We start from the raw sequence: 19794 nt of genomic DNA, 5'->3' as shown, positions 1-19794 counted from the left end.
TACGGATAGCCTCTTAAATAGATGGAAAGATTTCTTTGACGATTTGCTGAACACGCAGCCAAAAACTAATGTGCGTGGAGAAAAGGAGATACACACCGCAGAACCGTATATTCCAGAACCCAATCGAATAGAAGTGGAAGCCGCTATAAAGAAATTAAAGAAACACAAATCTCCGGGTATAGATGAAATTCCGGCTGAGTTAATTTTAGCTGGAGGCGAAAAATTGTGGAACAAGATACACAAACTCATTCTCATTATCTGGAACAAGGAAGAATTGCCACAAGAGTGGAAAGAGTCAATCATTGTTCCAATTCACAAGAAAGGCGACAAAACTGACTGTAATAATTATCGAGGCATTTCTCTTCTGTCAACATCCTATAAAATCCTTTCAAATATTCTGTTAACAAGATTGACCCCATACGCAGATGAAATTATTGGAGATTATCAGTGCGGATTTAGACGAAATCGATCAACTATCGACCAAATATTTACCATTCGCCAAATACTCGAAAAGAAGTGGGAATACAAAACCCCGGCACATCAACTATTTATTGATTTTAGAAAGGCTTACGACTCGGTTAGGAGAGAAACATTATACAACGTTCTTACAGAGCTTGGAATACCGAGAAAGCTAATTAGATTAATTAAGATATGTTTAAGTGAATCCCAAAGTAAAGTCCGGGTAGGAAAATTTTTGTCCACGAGCTTCCACGTCGAAAATGGCCTGAAACAAGGAGATGCGTTGTCGCCATTATTATTTAACTTTGTGCTGGAATACGCCAGAAGGAAAATCAAAGATAGCAACCAGGGCCTAGAGTTGAACGGCATTCACCAGGTTATGGCATATGTTGATGATGTAAATTTAATAGGGGATGATAGGAGAACAGTAGAAATAAATGCAGAGATATTATTAAACGCTTGCAGGGACATGGGTTTAGAAGTAAATGCAGAGAAAACTAAATACATGGAAGTGCGTCGGGACCGTAATACGGCGAATTGTGGAGGCGTTAAAATATTAAATAATACTTTTGATAAAGTGGATACTTTCAAATATTTAGGATCAATATTAACAGACGAAAATCATATTCACGAAGAAATTAAATGTCGACTAAAAGCAGGGAATTCGTGTTACTATTCGGTTCAAAATCTCTTGTCGTCGCGAATTCTGTCGAGGAATTTGAAGCTTAAAATATATAAAACGATAATCATGCCTGTTGTTCTGTATGGTTGCGAAACATGGTCGCTTACTCTGAGGGAAGAACATAGACTGAAAGTATTTGAGAACAGGATCCTGAGAAGAATATTCGGACCCAAGAGGAACGAGAATGGGGAATGGCGGAAGCTTCATAACGAGGAACTACATAGTTTATACGGTTTACCCAACATTGTTAGGGTCATCAAGTCTAGGAGGCTTAGGTGGGCGGGTCATGTAGCTAGAATGGAAGAAAGTAGAAACGCTTTCAAAGTCTTGACTGGTAGACCCATAGGAAAACGACCATTAGGAAGGCCTAGGCGCAGATGGGAGGATAATATTAAGATGGATCTCGCAGAGATAGGAATACAAAGTAGAAACTGGATCCAATTAGCTAAGGATAGAAGTCAGTGGAGAGCTTTTGTGAACGCGGCACTGAACCTCCGGGTTCTATAGGCCATAGAGTTAGTTAGTTAGTAAACGGAAAGGATCCAAGCAGGAGGAAGAAAATGAAGAAGTGCAGTGTAATGGAATATATACAGTATAGAGGGAAAGGAGAGACAAACAGTGCAATGGAAATAAGAGCAAGCTGCGGCTATCCTTGAAATGTTCTGAAGAAATAAAAGAAAAGAAACGTGTTTTAGTATTTCAAACGTTTTGTCAGATGGGTGATCATAAGAAACAGAATGCTTATCTGTTTAGACAAATGAAGTCGTTCTCTGTCAAGAGGCATTATACGACACATCCCATTAAGAGGAAATACTCCATTGCGAATTATTTTCGTACTGAAGGGAATGAGATTCGAGTTTATAAAAATGCCTTTTTTTGTCTACAAAATTCGAAACCGAATTGATCACCTCCTGAAGACCCGACAAGAAATGAAGTAACTAGATCGACTGCTGATGGCCGTGGAAAACACTGCAATCATCCGTCGAAATACACTAGTAGTGACATCAACCACGTACGTGAACATATTGAGTCTCTGCCCAAGTACCAAAGCCACTACAGGCGACACTATAACCAGGACGCAAGTAAGCCTGCGAAGAAGGGTAAGGTTTTCAGCTTGTTTTCAAAGAATGTCCTTGGAACCAAGTACAACGAACCACACACAACCCACGTAAGCAAATTTCAGGACGTAAAGACTGTATGCAATAGGTGCTTCCTGGTTGACAAGAGCAATGAACATGGAGCCTATCTCGAAAAAATGAAATCTTTAAGCTTTACGTCCCACGTTTATGCTGGTTAGGCTAAAGGAGACGGTGATGATGAGATATGAGTGAAATGAAGAAAGTGGGAGGAAACGGGAGAACCACGAGAAAAACCACGAGCACGGTTTGTCCACCACAAAGTCCACACGGCGCGAGCTGGGATCGAACCAAGGACCCCAAGCACCAGAGGTGAACGCTCTACCACTGAGCCACCGCGCCCCCAGCCTATCTCGATGTTTCTGTTTAAATATGCATTTCAGGTATTATTGTGTAGTGTAGTTTCATTCTTGTAAAACATTATAACCAACAGTTTGAACTCTGATACTTCTAATAACTGTGGTTTTCAACAATATTGTGCTCTGAATTACGAATTGTCGATTCTGAAAAGGAAATACTAATAATTAAATACTTTGTATTGTGACGAAGGTGCAAGTCTCTTTCTGTTTGCTTAGCTCGTTAAATTCCACATCATTTAGAGAACTGCTCACGCTATATTTTAGCAGTTGTCACAAAAGAATTATAGCTAAAACGCACCATGATTTTCATGGTAAAAGTGGTTTAATCTAGGGGAATAAGAACATAACTTCTTGAAATATTTAAGTTTTATCACATGCTTAGTATGGTAATATACAACAACATAGAGAGTAATTAATATTATTTGATAGTGTATTCTATAGTTTGACAATTTAGTATAGATTGATTTAACAGATAAAATATTCAGGTAATTACGTTATTGGAGATGAATGATAAAATGGAAGTATGCGACAACAGTTCTTAATTTTGAAAGTTTTACTGTGGGTAAACAGAACATTTTAAAGTACTGCATGACATCTCTAATCATGAAATTACTCATGCAATAAGTGCTCATATATACCTTGCTGTAGTATCTTACCTCTGAGAAACTTTGATGACGCTTCTGATAAATCGCTAAAGACGTTCAGTTGATGAATGCCGAGTCTCGAATCTCCCTTTTGAGACCTTGAGGTCCTTTTTTATTATTTTCGAGGGACAACCCAAGCTCGTATCAGTTAGCTAATCGTTTTGCGTCAGATCCGTAAATATGGAAACCTGATTGGTCCACCTACCACACCCAGGATACATGGCATGACACACATGTACACACGTGGACGGCGTGAACAGTCACAGCCGGAAGAATTCAATGGCATGATTTTTAGACTTATCCATAGATCCTTAACTATTTGACCAATTTCCGCACATTAATGCGGTGTCACGTTGTCAAAATCGTGATTATACATAGTGTATCCTGTATGGTGACTATGTATAACGTTCAGCAAGTAAACTTCCTACGAAAATTGCGCAGTAAAGCAACATCAGTCACCTTCAGAAGTTTTGCGTATTTCCTTTCTCTGTTGCTAGCTGTGACAAGCCAAGAGAAGAAAACTGCCTATTAAAATGCCTAATAATCCAAAATAACCTTTTAAATTCAGTCTAATAAAGAGCAAGGTAACCATATTTTGGACCCAACGTCACATTCTCACCGCTTCGTAATTTTCGAGCTCGAAAATTGCCAAGAACTGGGCGTTAGAGATGGAACATGGGTACCTTACTTTTTGAGTGGCCCTCGTAGAAGAAATTATATTGAATAAAAATAGAAAATTTTTGCAAATTGAACAATATAATAGTTCATGCACATAATTATGAAACTGTTGTCAGCATAGTCGCATTTCATCTTTTCTTAGCAATAATAAAGAGAACGTTTACAACAAACAAGGATGGAGGATGTCTGTACCATCACATAACACAGCTAAATTGAAAAACAGGTGATCATGTATGAGTAAACATCAAGGCCACAAGTATATCTTAGTTTGACACAACATATAGCTTATTGGGTTAATGAATTACTATATTAAAGTTGAAAAGTGAATAACACTTTAACACGCTACAATTGCAAGAAGTTAACGTTACAACAATCTACATAATGCTCTGAAAGTTCATAACAGCTAACAATCTTCATCTCCAAAGATTAATTACAAAAGGTTCAAGAACCTAACATAAAGTATATAACGACAAACACCCATATATTATTGGAATTTGTTATATGCAAAAATAGAACATAGAGCGAAAATTATGACATAGCGTGAATAAATTATTAGACAATGACAGATAACCGTTCAGAATACCATCCTAACGATAATTTCATAATGTTCAGAACACTATCTCAGATTCGAACTCAGTTCCTTTAGTACATTTGAGCTAATGGTAAATTCTGAAACTTTATTAGAGCCTTAATAAGGATGGTTGTATGTTTATGTATGTTAAATGCTTACAATCTAGTGAGATGTTTACTATCCCATACACAACGAAATAGGGTCCCATTAGAAATTGAACAATACACAAGTAAGTAAGAAATAATTAATGTTATAGTTAGCAACAAATGTTGTATACTCAGGGGTACAAAAATAGTTTGCAATATTTCATTACTTCTTAATGACACATTTGGATATCAATATTGTGATTATTAAGTGATTAAGTGAAATAAGCGAAGCATCAATAATGGGTTAAGAGACTGCAGCAAGGTATGGATGAGCACTTATTGCATCAGTAATTTCATGACTACAGATGTCATGCAGTACTTTAAAATGTTCTGTTTACCCACAGTAAAACTTTCAAAATTAAGAACTGTTGTCGCATACTTCCATTTTATCATTCATCTCCAATAACGTAATTACCTGAATATTTTATCTGTTAAATCAATCTATACTAAATTGTCAAACTATAGAATACACTATCAAATAATATTAATTACTCTCTATGTTGTTGTATATTACCATACTAAGCATGTAATAAAACATTTATTTGAAGAAGTTATGTTCTTATTCCCCTAGATTAAACCACTTTTCCCATGAAAATCATGGTGCGTTTTAGCTATAATTCTTTTGTGACAATTGCTAAAATATAGCGTGAGTAGTTCTCTAAATGATGTGGAATTTAACGAGATAAGCAAACAGACAAAGACCTGCACCTTCGTCACAGTATTTATGTGTAATATTTTCATTGTATTTTCAGTACAGGTCTTCACAAATTTTCATTTCCGTTTTTCTCGATTTCACCCATTTATGGGTTATCACCATGTACTGCCGAACCGCTTATATATAATCTCCAACCTACACAACCATAGCTGTTCCTTTTCTAAAAATGGTCTTATGAAGTTGGAAAATTACCCTCCGATACACCTATCATACACGCAAACTCTGTAGCATGTTTACTTATCAAAAGTGGACCAATAAATGTTGCATTACCTTAATTAGCAAAAAAGAATTCTTCCTGCCAACGTTGTCCCATATTATATATTCTTTGATATCGAGTAAGCTTTGATATTGAAAATGAAATCTATAATATTTGAGTTTGTCTTGAATAAAAGCTTCTAGCTCAGAGTTGCAGCTTTTCGCTGATAATGACGCTCACTGAACCCACTTAGTTCTACTGGAAGCACAATGACTAATCACTGCCCTATACTGGTATACTCATAACAAATAGGCTGACACGAAATCGTGTGAACAAAGCTTTCGGTGCACTATATAGCGCCTGTAACATTCATTGTGCTGCTAATGTTTTCAAGCAAAATACTGTTTCGTGGACTTTCGAAATAATAAAAGAAATTGTTTTTTTATATAGTTCTTCATAATACGTATTCTGTAGAAAATCCATTATTATGTTCTACTTACCTACATTTAACTGGGCATTCAGTGAAGAAGAGGACAGCAGTAGAAAGGTCTACATTAAATTTTTATGTGAAATGTCATTCTGCTGAAACTCTCGATAAGAAAATAAAGAAAGGATACATTTTTGTCACAAAACAGTCCTTCAAGCGTGATATGTTGAAAGACACTTCACAACTATAAATGTTAGAGACATTTCTGTTGCTAGTATTTAGTTAATACGTTAAGAGCTTTAACCAAAAAGTGATTCCTACAACTAGAGTTTAACGAATGATTACTACATCTCAGGCACCCAGAAATTTTTCTTCTGGGGATCCAAGCTTTGGGGGTCCAATATTACAAGCCACTACATACATGTTGAATTAAATAGGAAATTATTCTAAACCAGAAAAATGATAAGTAATTGCACTGGAAAATGCTTCGATCTATTTTTTCAGAAAAAAATGTTAGAGTTATACTTTTGTAAGAGAAGGAGTACAGATGAAGTGTAAGATGAAATTTCTATGTCACATTAGTCATTTTAGAACTAGGCAAATGTAGTTTTATTGAGAAAGTGTACAAATGTATGTTGAGTTAGGAAGTTTAGGAGGGTCCAAGCCCGGTGTGCTCGTGTGGGTGAGCTCCTGCTACATTTAGAGATTGCGGACAAATTGTACTTTTTTACTGACATGATGGCAATGTATATGCCATGACTCTTACTCTATAAATACTTCTTTTCAGAAGGCGTAACACCGGCTCAGTAATAGAGCGTTCATCTTTCACCTCTGGTGCACAGGGTCCCTGGTTCGATTCCAGCTCGCGCTAAGTGAACTTTCTGGTGGACAAACATCTTGTGCGTTTGTTTCCTTGGGGCTCTCCCGTTTCCTCATACTTTCTTCAGTCCACCAATTTCATTCATTTCTCATTATCAATGTCTCCTTTAGCCTAGCCGGCATAAGCTTGGGACGTAAAACTCAAAGATTTCATTTCACTTTTTAATGATTTATTTTCATTTCACTTCGTTTCAGGATATTGTTTCTTGTTAAAAAAGATATCACCATAGACACAACTCGTTTTCTTGTTCGCGACATGCCTTAGAGTCATGGTTCCCCATTGCGGAATATTTTATTTAAGTTAGTACCGCTTCGAAAGAATAAAAAACGAACATACTTCTTGTAACAATTTTTGTTACATGAAAACCTGTACCTAAATCTACTTTTCTACATGGTTTCCACATATATTAAGACATATCGTACAAAAGGATTTGGAATACTACCCTGACATGTCTGCTACTTGACTTGACAGCCACTTCAACTCGGCCGTTTTGACCTCATCATCGTCTTGTTTACGGTGATTATTCGGATGCTTCTTCAAATGGGGTAATATGTTATAGTCACTTATTGGATAACGACGAAATCGTAAAGCGTCTGCTCTTTTTCACGCCAATTTACTGCACAAAATATTTAATGATTACAAAAAGCCGCCCACTTCGTTTCTCATCTTGAACATTTTGCTGCCATCTTTAAATTCTCTAACCCATTTCCGTACCACTCCATAGCTCACGATGTCTTCTCTACAAAATCTGGCGATGAAATGTAGCAGATTTCATGATTTTAGCACTAACAACTAACACTTCCCAACTGTAACACTGCGATATTGATAAAAGTTTGCAGACAGAAACTACACATAAAATAAATGAAAACGTATTTTTTATTTTCTGCGGAAAAACGAATTTAGGGTGCAAAAGACCCCACGCAAAATTTTGTAAGTTCAAATCCAAAAAGCGAAAACAAGTAGACTAAAATTATCGAAATTGTGCACAGATATTGTAGATGTGAAATGAGGGAATACGTGTTTCGTACTTTTCTGCAAAAAAACGGATAGGTGGGGCACGGACATCTCCAAATCTTTGATCATGAAATATCAAAAGTTTTAATAACAGCATGCCAGTTGTGTGTAAAGAATATAAAGACTTATAACGAAACTTTGCGTAGGGACAATACGCAAAAAGACGAATACGGATTTTTTATTTTCTGCGGAAAAATGGTTATAGGGGGCAAAAGCCCCCATCTAAAATTTTGTAAGTTTAAGTCCGAAAAGAAAACACAAGTGGACCGAAGTGAACGAAATTGTGCACAAATATTGCAAACGTAAAATGTGGGAAAACACTCAATACCTCACTAGAAGAGCAACAATACCATGCTTGCCTACACTTTTGCGATCACAGATAAGAAGGGTCCTCGGTGACTCTCCAGCACCTGTGCACTCCGAGGCACCAGCAGGGAATAGTGATAAAAGGAAATGTGGCTTCTGTCCCAGGAAGAAAAATCGATACACCAAAACATGTTGTGCAGACTGTCTTGTCCCAGTGTGCAAGGAGCACGCACCAGCTGTTCTCTGTTGCAGATGCCGAGGGCGTGAACAACATGAAGACAGTGAGTGATAACTGCCACATTCCGAAAGGATTTTGCTCGGTTTGAATAAACTGTTTACCATTTTGTTCATTTGTTTGTTTCTTGTGATTCTGTAGCTTTACTGTATTATTCAGTGTTGGAAAATTATTGACTTTTTTATTGTGTAGTGATATCAATAAACAATGTAAAATACCCTGCATATATGACTAAAATATTCTAAAGTTGTAAATTTACAATAAACTTCACAATTAAATCTTAAACTGTGTTAATAAGAGGGATTTTTCCATTACTTTCATAGGCGAGAGAAAATCTCACCACGCGCCCACTTGCGTTCCTAGTAACCACGCGCCCGGTGCCGGGTTAAGCAGTCGAGTGTGTTATAAGTGATGATATTAAACAGTGTCATGCACTTTCTAAATCTGTCCCACAAAGAGCAGTGGACCATCAAATCGGTAAACTAGCCTTAGATAATTACAATATCAGTACCATCTTGAATATAAGTTTTACATTTATTCATATTTAAATTGTGAGAAAGTAGGATGAGTATTATATTTGCGTCTTATACAAGAATTATGACAAATAATTTCGATGCTGTTAAAAGGTGTTGATTTCTCATTCCGAAATAATAATAGCTATACAGAGAGAATAGTGACGAGAGTAGCGGAACTGAGGTTATAAGTGACAATATTGGTGGCGGTGAAGAAGCAGTTTTACTGTAGATATTTAACACTAAACTACCTTTACAGTTGGCATAAAGCACAATTGTAACCATAATATTTTGTATATGCTGTATTCATGACAAAATTGAATATGAACACATCAAACTATATATATTTTTTGAACTTGCTGTTAAATTATTACTAGTATTTTCTTTTCTTCCTTCGACTTGTATTCAAGTATATTTTTTCCCTTTTACATTCCCTCAAATTTTAGTATACTGTTTTTATGAGAGTACGGCTTATATTAGGAGCAGTTCGCTAGATAGAAAACGAAATTGTTATGTGCAAATCGTAGTATAAACAATAGAAAATTATGCACTTATGATGTTTTTCCTTAACACACAAGGAAAAATTTTATTATCTTACTGAATTATGTTTAACACCGATATTTAAATACAGTTAAACATTTAAGAACATTCTTAAACGGAGGAAAACATCATTTTAAGATCAAATAACTTTTAATATTGTAATATCACATGTGATGTTGTAAACAAGTAATTTGACATGTCAGTGTTTACAAACACCACCACGTGGTTCGGCAAGACGACTTCACACCAGATGGATCTACAATCACTTGCAGACGACGGCTTCTAGCCTCTCCCACGGAGCAGAAGACGACATCGGAGCAGCAGCGCCACCGCCACCCAAGGGACCCTATAAATTGGATGGACAAAGGCAATTTAGTACCAGTTTTCTGGTGACCCTCCTCTAGTCTGCTACGGGACTTTACGAGTAACCTAACCCCAGGCCTATAGTCTGCTACGGAACTACGCCTATCCTATCACCTAGCTTAGCCTGCTACGGCTCTGTCTGGAAATCCTAACCTCAGCCCTTTATCCTGCTACGGGGCTCTATAGAGATCCTGTCTGCGACCTTACGGTCAAAGACAACCTATAACTAACCCTGTATATTAGAGAATATTAGTTTATTATTTTGTAAAATTACTTTTATAGTGGAGAAGTTTTATAATAAAAACTGGTAGTGGGTGATCGTTTCCGGACACTCTTTTTATTAAATGCTCTACCTATACCTATATGGGACAAAGTTTAACATAGTGGAGGCGCCGAATGGACTGTCAATTTGAAACGTGTGCTCCAAAGAGTGCGAAGCAAAAACTTTAGCGTCCTATGTGTCGTAGAAATTATCAACTTCTTGATTCTCGTCCTGTTGTATAGCTTGCTTGTCTTCTAAGCGGCTAAAATGTATGCAGGATGCTGCTGATTTTTAATGTGTTGAATGTCAAAGTTGTAATATTTTATAGCGACTAAATTTCCCGACTTTGTCCGGTTGGGGCATTGAGAATGAGAACTCATCCAAGAAACGCAGATGAATCACGACAAGAGAAATCATGAAACATAGAATATGCCTAAAGGATCTATGCTAACGCTAATTCAATGATTAAGATATAGAAAAACTTATGCTCGCTAGATTCAATCAGTCTTGACATACTACACACATTACGGTTAAGGTGATTGCCACTACGATGGACAGTGCTGTTTACAACCCTCGTAAAATTACCTACGTAACCCATCGGGTTTCTATTTGTTTAGATGTCTGAAGGCGTCTATGTAGGAAACTATTTTGTGGATATCAACTAGATCATTGTCTTTGTAAAAGGAAAGAAGATATATTTAGTGACCAACCTCAATATTTTAATGACCAACCCATCACCAAGGATAGATCCTGTTAACCACACAAACGAACAGTTTACAATTTAAAGGTAGGTGCGGGTTTCTTATATTTTCTTGGATTTCTCTTTTCTTCTGGTTATCAACTTGTTGGTCGATGCTTACTATTTCCGTCTCAATTAAATTGTACACTGATACATCATTCGCCGCTGTATATTTATGGCACTTATGATTTGTGTCCACTTTCTTCATTCCACCATTTCATTCATTACTCATTATCACCGTCTCCAATAGCCTAAGCGGCATAACCGTGGGACGTAAAACTCAAAATTTCATTTCATTTCATTTTTCATTTCATTATGATTTGTGTGTTATTTGAAGGAATCTAGCGCTTTCTTTAAATTGTAAAAGAGTTTTTGTATCAAATGCACTCACAAGGGAACCTTCCGAAAATGATAGCTGCAGTGAAAGGTGTGGCCTATGCCAATTGAAAGAGCTATAACAGAGATGAGCATTCCCAAAAGATTAGCTGCCAATAGCAATAGGCTCAAGAAATATAAGGGGTGGAAGTTCGGGAAATAGCAAGGCTGGACAAGGGGGAAAAGTGCAAATTCCACAAAAAAAGGGGGGCACGGCAAAATACAATGCTGACAAGTGATGTATAGAAAGAGACTTGCCACAATAGGGAACAAATGAAGGCCACCAGTGGGGTTAACAGTGTTGCCAACTGCAATGAAAGTACATGTTTTGCAAAGAGCACTATATGAAGTGAGTGCAATATTCAGTGTCAACCTGTCATGTAGAACATAAGATATGGCGTGTCTAATCAGTGGTACAATCTAACAAAAGAAAATAGAAAAAACAGAAGTACGAAAAATACGGAAAAAACGGAGTTGGCCATAATGCGCCACATTTGATCAGGGGCTGTACATATTAGAATGAACAAAACAAGAAGCACCGAATATGCAGGAAACCGACGTACCTAGAGTCGAAAAGAAAAATGAGTTCCAAAGTTGGCAAGACTGGCCATGGACATCCAGACAAGTCTAATATAGTTAGGCCACTCGCTTCAGAAAAAGAAAATTCCGGCAACAGGCATCACTCGGAATGCATCAATGTTAGAGTGATTGAGGCAATGTCAAGTCGGGGAACATGAAATGGTTGGGTTGAGCCAACAACCGATAATAGAAGTAGTGAATATTATGTCATGGTTGGGTCGTATGTGGGAATATGCAGGGTGTCCCACCAAACTTTGTGACCTGAAAGATTTGCGAAACGAACAAAAATGTGACGGATCCAGTTGTCCAGGAATGTACCAATGTCAGGGGGTGATAAAAGTCTGTGAGAAGCAAGTGCCCCTAGGATCCCCAACATAGGGCCCCAGGAGCCAATTTCAAATTTTCAAATGGAAACAGGGACCGAGTGTTACCTCTCTCGATTGATCATGGAATGTGCAACAACATATATAGGAAACATTTGCTATATGAAGCATGTTTTTCAAAATGGCCGCCACAAATATATGCTGTCCTTACATGGCATCGAACAATGTGATCTCAAATTGCTGCGAAGCGAAAAGAGATGTTGCAAATCCAATTGCACAGGAATGTACTCATGTCGAGGGCCAAGAGAACTTTGTAAGAAGCAAGTCCCCCAGGGCCCCCATCATAAGGCTCAAGGGGGGTCAACCGCAACATTTCAAATGGGAACAGGGGCGGATGATATTTCTCTGGATAGATACAACACCGGCTATAAAAAACATTTGCTATATGAAGCACGGGTTTCAAAATCGCCGCCAAAAATGCACGTTGTTCATGTCACCCAGCAGATATTTTTGGCGGCCATTTTGAAATCCCATATAGTAAATATTTCTGATATGCGTTGTTGCATATTGCAAGATTTATCGAAAGAAATATAACTCTACCGATGGTGCTATTTGAAATTTTTAAGTTGGCCCCTGGGACCCTATGATGGGGACTTGGGGGCACTTGCGTCTCACAAAAGTTTGTCGCCCGCTGACATGGGTACATTCCTGCACAACTCGATGTGTCACATTTTTTTCGCTTTGAAACTATTTCAGTCGCAGAGTTAGGTGGGATACTCTAGATATATCATATAGGCGGTGATAGTACTGCAGACAGCAACACACAACAGATCAAGCCTTTGATTATGTTTGCTTTCTACAGGTGTGGATATGTGATAGAAAGACCACCAAAGGTTCCGACGCCTCTAGAGTACTGTTTCGAGACATTCACAGGCGATCATTGTACCATGTGTGACGGATTGACAGTATTCCGCTGTGCTCACTGCAAATGTATCTTCTGTTTGGACCATAGTCTCATCGAACAATTGCACGTACAATGTGGACTAGCATGTACAAATGATGCAAAGGCTAATGCCTATTGCCGGAATTTCCTTTTTGTGAAGCGAGTGGCCTAACTATATTAGAAATGTCTGGATTTTCATGGCCAGTGCTGCCAACTTTGGAACTCGTTTTTCTTTTCGACTCTAGGTACGTCGGTTTCCTGCATAGTTGGTGCTTTCTTGCTTTGTTCATTCTAATATGCACAGCTCGTGATTAAATGTGGCGCATTATGGCCAACTTCGTCTTTTCCATATGTTTCCTACTTCTGTTTTTTCTATTTTCTTTTGTTAGATTGTACCACTGATTATACACGTCATATCTTATGTTCTACATGACAGATTGACACTGAATATTGCACTCACTTCATATAGTGCTCTTTGCAAAACATGTACTTTTAATTGCAGTTGGCAACATTGTTAACCCCACTGGCGGCCTTCATTTGTTTCATATTGTGGCAAGTCTCTTTCTATACATCACTTGTCAGCATTGTATTTTGCCGTGCCCCCCCTTTTTTTGTGGAATTTGCACTTTTCCCCCTTGTCCAGCCTTGCTGTTTCCCGAACTTCCACCCTTTATATTTCTTGAACCTGTTTCTATGGGCAGCTAATTTTTTGGGAATGCTCATCTCTGTTACAGCTCTTTCAATTGGCATAGGTCACATCTTTCACTGCAGCTATCATTTTCGGAAGGTTCCCTTGTCAGATCTTGGTGGCCTGCTTCCTTCCTTTCCGTAAACAGAGAATACGGAACCGGAACCGGACACACCGCATAGAATAGATGTCTTTTCTTATGAGAGTAGATCTACCTACTAAAATTTCCGAGCCATCTCCTCTGGAAAAATCGCTTATTGCGTTATGCTTCATCATAGGTAAAATTATATAAACTACATAAGTTTCATAGAGTTTTAACAACTTACCCTTTTCTGAAGTACTCAAATTAACACAAGTGGATTTTCCAATGTCATTTGGATCACATAAAGGAGGAGAGAAAGAGCTCGTAGATTCACTCGCTTCTGTGAACATAGTACTCACGCCATGAACAGAGGACTCTACGGCTTCTTCGGAGACTTCCTTACTTCTTTTAGCGAAAAGAAATGTGTATATTTTCTTTCTTTATAATGTTACTAGAAATCAATAACTAAAAACGAATACAAAACACATTACACTGATTAAAATAAAATCACTGTTCGCCGTAGTTTGGGATAACGGAACACTCAAGAAAATTGAATCGAAATGCTCCACCACGGGAGACTGTTTAATAATTAATGGAATATTATTGTTTCATAAATTTATTTCAGCCTCTCAAACTCAATTTGTTACATGAATTGAGCCGGTCTATTGTGTGATTCACGAAGTACCATCACAAACCACTACGAAAGTGAAACAACGCCAAAACTCTAACACCTGCGAGTTTGCTTTCCTCACAAACAATAACAGGTCATCAAATTCTGTCAGCGCGAAAACTGATATTTAATGGAGGTCAGAATCTCGGAACACACTTTTCTTCAGACGCTTCCACACTGAGTATGTATGAATACAAGTGTTCGTTGTTGATGTTTAATTTCAGAAATCTACAAATAATATTTTCTGTGACCTTCTAATCTCTTGCGTATTTTCTATTAGATCTACTACTGAAATATGACGTTCAGTTTCAAAATGTCAAGTTTCTTTTCCTAAAATCACAAATCTCTTTAAATTAATAACTTAAATAATTAGAATTGATTTCGTAACGAGAAAACAATATTACAGGACATGAAAATATTGTCCTAACAAACAGTCGGTATACCGTAAAGAAAAACACAAGTTTGCTCATTTTTAGAGTGCTATTTACCGGTATAACTCTATTGTGAAAATACTACAAGAAGAAAAGTGCAAATATTAAGTTTATAGAACAGTTAGCAAACTTTCAAAAACGTAAAGGAAAAGGAAAAGGAAATTTGGATACATTCATTTTCTTTTATTATATACTTCCGCTGAACATAGTGACACTGAAGTAGGACTAGTTTCATTTACCGTTTATGTTTCATTTTTTCGTTCAAAATAGTTTATTAGGTATTAGAAGATCATAACCCTCTTGTCCCCCATTAGGTACAGCCCTATGCATTGACACTGGACGAATAGGGATGTACCATATTTTAGCAGCACATACTACAAAACATATAAAGTACGAAGAAAAAGGAGATGATGAGAAGTAATAGCAATTTTGTCCCATTGCTGATGACATTGACTCGATTACATCACCACACATTGTTTCATAAATAAAATGGGTTCTAATTCCCAATCGTCCATGATTCTTTAAGCCACCCAACTATGCTATGATCGACAGCACCCATTGTTCAATGAAATAACCAGTAATATTTCGCCCACCTCAGGTATTTGATTCTTGGCTTAAGCCATTAGGAAAGATCGCACAAAACTCTAAAATTATGGCCAGCGAACATTAATAGAAAGGACGGATTTACGTCTATAACCCATACCCCTCTACCGAAACCGGATTATTCAGAATCAGAACAGCTTCCCCAGTTATAGAAACAAGAAGTGAACCTGAGTCACTCTAAACTAACTATACTGAAATCTCCACTTTACATTTATATCTTGTTCCAATTCTTTTGATGCATAGTGGACACATAAAATGATCCGAAGAGCAAAACTTGTAGCTATTATAAGTTAGGATGATAGTATGTCCCCAAAACAACGAGATTCCGTTTTCGAGTAATGATTTAGTTCAGTTTGTGCGTCTGAATGTTAATGGCTCTAATCAAATTAATACAACAAATCCTGATCCGTAACCTCATGTGAGTAAGGGAAAATGGGGGAGGCCAAAAGATTAATATCCAAGGGCCCTAAATATCCTCAGATGAATGTTCCTACAAGCATTATAACGACTTGTCTAGCTAGTTATTATGTGGAAGAAGGATGCAACTTATAAGTATGGTTAATTACAAATTGACATCTGCTATAGTACTGTCGGGCCGTCGGGCTCGTTGTATTGCACCAGATAGCCACCATCGGTCTGTCAAAATCATATATATAAATGCGTCACACACATATATATATATAAATGCGTACACACACACACACATACGCAAGGAAATGAAGTCCGATTAAAACCACTTTGAGCACAGCAAAACAGGAAAAAGGAGCCATTTTAATAGCAACCGCACCCCTGCCAAGTGTGAAGTGGTTCAAGACACAGCCCATGGAATGGTATTCAGAAGAATCGTAATCAACCCTAGCCGACCATGGAAAGCATACTGCTTACAGGTGGAGCTTAGCACATGTTATCTGGAATATTCTGATCGAAAGAACTTTTACATTTATTAAGTTAGAGCAATAGTTGTTTTTTGTTATGTTAAAAGTATATTGAAGAAGTAGTGGGCTGAATTTCATAATCCTATCGTTATTACTTTTTCAGTTATAGCGAATTAGGCCCTACATATCTTTACCTAGATAAGAACAGTTATCTTGGACAGGGCAGTGGTACGGTAGTTCTGGTAGAGCATAAACTTTATAAAATCAAATAACATTAAAACAAACTAACTCCCTACGTTAGGGGCGAAATAGCTTCACCTCTGAATAACTGATGGTTAGTTAATAAGGCAATGTTTTCAATTAACAGCCATTTGGGATATTTAATTGAAATATTGTTGTAACAAAATGAAAATATCAAAGTAGGAACCTATAAATATATCAGTTATATACATCTGACATTTTTCCTCTAATTTACAGACAACCAGGTATCCTATAGCCGATTGTATGTAGTACCAGTGAAGTTATTAATTAGGGAGAAGACAAGGTTTTTGCCAGCAAATTATAGCCAAATGTAGAGCCAAAATGATGTGTACTGCTTAGCGGAAGTATAGCGTTCCCATCCGCCGTCAAAGTCTGGAAAATTGCCAAGTGTCCAACACACATGGATTAATATAAGGTCTCAAGATATGTTGACCAATCAGCAACACCCCCAACCAACTACAGAGGGATCTACGCGAGCTGATGTCCCTCTTGGTATCCAAGGCAGGAGTAGGCAATATTAGATAATTCAGCATTCAGCAACAAATCAGAAAAATACCACAGATATCAAAGAAACTTAAATCTAATAAATAACAACAGACACAATTCAACTTAACAAATTTTTATTAACAATTAATTTACAGATCGATATCTGATTATTCAGACATCCAAAAAACAACATTAAATTCGCCGTCGAAAAATACTATGACGTAGATTCAATTTCTCCAGTTCCAATTTAAATAAGTTCAATATTAGTTCAAGTTAATAATAAGTCAAATAGTCAATTCTCAAAGTTATAAGTACTATTCAAATATTAAGGTATTTATTATATTAAATATTCTATTAAGGAGAGAGGTAAAGATTCATAATGCCTCAGTATTATCAATATCATGCTATTCATAAAATACTTCGAAATAGTCTAAACTCTGGGGGGGATGAATTCTAAATACAAAATCAATAACAATAATTCTAATATATTCAAAGTTTCAGCAAGGGTAATCATTAATAAGGTATCTACGTCGAATACGATAACGCCGTATCTCACTCTGTAATCTTTCTAATTAAATCTCAATCTAATTAATATATTGATCCAAATCTAATTATACTATCAAAGCAATATTTCAGGAAACGAATTATATTTAAGCAATAACAATACTCTCACAAATACGAAAAATGATATCGGCTCACAGCCAAAAATGTTAAATGCTGAATTATCAATATCTTGGTAACTATAAACGTACGGGTGACGAATCGAACTATAACGAGCACCAATGGATGCGAATTGACAACCAATCAACACAAAACACACACAACGGACAAGCCAAAGAAATAATAAATAGTTCAACACTCACCTCACACTTCATTTGGTTTTATAATTACCTCCTTGTACATTGGACCTGGGACTGCATGTCGTCTTGCAAGTAAAAAGGAGGAATCGAGAATAATTTGGCCGTTGCTGTACAATCAGAACAAGAAATATTGAAGTTTTTACTATTCTTAGTCAATTTGATGGAAAACTCAACTTTCCAGTCTACTTCCAAACTGCTGCACTTTGCAACACTCCCTTGTAAGAAACTGCAATTGAGTGGCAAACATTTAATATTCCAAATAAAACTTTAATTGTGCCCAATGAGGATATTTTCGGTATAGATACACCTCTTTTTAATCAATTGACCAAATTTCTGCCTCGAGACTTCCCACATCCGCATTCCACCAATCCAAAAATGAATCTATAGTATCTCATAGAATACTAGCATTAAGTGAATTGCATTCAACAAACAATTCTTTGGAATGCTTAAGCAGACTAAAGTGGGATCTTTCAGCCAGTTCATGCACAGGTTACCTACGTTCTCATTCCACTAAAAATAGAGAACTAAACAATAATATCCAGCAAGGGATTTCCTTCAACAAGGTAACTCGGCGGTTGACCAGACTTAGTCTAATATACTTTTCGTATAATATTTATTCACTCGTCCGAAATACGTCTGAAAAGCGAAAAAAAATAATGAAATTAACTGAAAGAGCGGAAAAGAAAGAAACTCCACTCGAATGGAAAACACAATTGGGCACAAGCAGCACTGAAACCACATTCACAAAGTAACACTCTACTTGTTCCTTTTTCTTTTACTTCACTTCTTTTTTGAAATTTGCACAAAACTAATTCACAGCAACGACTCACTATTCTCATTCCTGTAACTTTACACACAACGATGAAATCCAACAAGGACTCTAGTAAGAATCAAAGGATGAATCAAACGTCTCATAAACCGAAGTCCGCTTATACCACATCGATCGCTAACAGAATGGCCATTCTCCTTCCCTCGAAAAGCCAAACCAAGACATCTACACGCCTCGGACACCAAACCAAGACATCTGCACGCCTCGGACACTACATAGTTAGTTCGCCGTCACTACGAACGGGCGAACCCACCATAGTTCCTGGCGCCACAATCGCGTCATGAGATACACAAGTAACGTCCACGACCTTGAGGCAGTATGATAGAATACCTCCCTTCTCTCTCCTTAACAACAACTCCAGCTGATAAACAGCTCGCAATTTACACATTCTTTCATCATCATTTTCTTCTTTTACTTTTTTTTTAAAGTAATCAAGCCTGAAAAGATACATAAATTTGTACACTCTCTTTCATGAGGAAAGCAGGATTTACATTGATAAGATGTTTTTTTAATCCTTTTCTTCTTATTTTGCCCTCTCTCCACAGCTCATCGTAACGAGATCGTTACAAGTAACATTCCCTGATCAACATTTGCTTCTGACGTTAGCGGAGAAAAGGTCACCGAAGGATGAAATGAAATAAAATCTTTAAGTTTTACGTTCCACGAGCACCGAAAGATGAATCAACATATAATGAGAGTGATAGCATCTGTACAACAAGAAATTATGAACGGAACCTATCCATTAACTAAACAGATAACAATGCAAATAGTAAATTCAATATTTCGTGAAGTAGAACACTAAATTTGAACACTACTGGCATTCTTTTAAGTGTGACTTTTAAACATAGCATGTAAGATGCACGGATGTTCAAAAATTTGATTTGAATTTCAAGTTACAAAACTTTTTGTTCGAAAACCGGTTGAA

Source organism: Thermobia domestica, chromosome 7 (genome assembly GCF_964235325.1).
Source record: "Thermobia domestica chromosome 7, izTheDome1.hap1.1, whole genome shotgun sequence".
Lineage (NCBI taxonomy): Eukaryota > Metazoa > Arthropoda > Insecta > Zygentoma > Lepismatidae > Thermobia > Thermobia domestica.
The sequence above is the reverse complement of the archived record's forward strand: the minus strand, read 5'-3'. Positions refer to the sequence as shown.